The sequence below is a fragment of the Diospyros lotus genome, chromosome 11 (genome assembly GCF_014633365.1).
Source record: "Diospyros lotus cultivar Yz01 chromosome 11, ASM1463336v1, whole genome shotgun sequence".
Classification (NCBI taxonomy): domain Eukaryota; kingdom Viridiplantae; phylum Streptophyta; class Magnoliopsida; order Ericales; family Ebenaceae; genus Diospyros; species Diospyros lotus.
The window spans coordinates 1,765,678-1,766,634 of NC_068348.1; the positions used below are offsets into that span (position 1 = coordinate 1,765,678).

The following is a 957-nucleotide window of genomic DNA, read 5'->3' on the forward strand; positions in this document are numbered from 1 at the left end:
CACCTCGACCATGGTCGCCTGCCTTGCGATTGCTGCTTCCATCGTCGGCCATGGCAGCTACTGCCATGGCCGATCTTCCTTCATTCTCAAAAGGCTCTCACTCTTTATCTCTTTGCTCCCTCTCTCGTGCACGAACTCCCTCCCGGCCCCACTTCCTCTCTCTCTGCTCTTCATCTCTCACCTTCTCTCAGTTTTCAAATAGGCAGAGACACGAAGCTTCATGGAAGCTTCCTCTCGCACCAGTCCACACACACATAAATATATATATATATAAATTACATCTTTAATAACTCTAATTCTCATTAATTACACTTGAGGACCCTTAATTCCACTTAGGAATTTTTAATAATGACATTTGGACCTCCAAGACCTATATTAATTTTCATTAACCCACACAAATTCTTGATTCTTTGAAAATTAATAATCGGCATCTACTCAGGAATCTTGATTTCGACTCTGCGCCTACACGGAACCTTATTCGACCCGAAAATACTTAAATGTTGCCTTACTTAGAAAATCGAACCACCCATAGGGTCCCCTCAGCTTCCAGGAGGTCCCACACGACTATTCGGTATCGGCACCCATTCAGGTTTATACAAAATTTATTCCAAAAATTATTCCTGATCAGACTGCTTCCTACGTCATAAACCTCATCTCGAGACGCTCACCAATCTCTTGCCCTCTTCCATGGACATCCTAGTCCCGGGGCACTCCCTGCCGTCAATTTGACAATTTTATTAATTAATTACTCGAAATTGACTCTTGGGCTTCCCGGACCACTCGAGATCCTTTCAAAATAATCAAAAATTATTTATTTATTTATTTTTTCAATACCGTGTAATACCGAGTATTACAGGTTGTTCAATAGATTTGTGCAAGGTCTATTAGGATATTTCATGGAGCTCCCTCTACCCCTCTATTTGAGTGTACCACAATTGATATATTAAGTTCTGGTTA

The 957-nt window shown here is 41.4% G+C and overlaps 1 long non-coding RNA gene across 1 annotated transcript in view; it reads right to left on the reverse strand.

Annotated features, from left to right (window-relative positions):
- Nucleotides 1-178, reverse strand: part of LOC127812625 (uncharacterized) — a 1,521-nt gene extending 1,343 nt beyond the window's left edge. The window contains exon 1 of the long non-coding RNA XR_008025962.1: nucleotides 1-178. This exon is cut by the window's left edge and continues 566 nt beyond it. This is a non-coding gene — a long non-coding RNA (uncharacterized LOC127812625).
- Nucleotides 179-957: the final 779 nt, after the last annotated feature.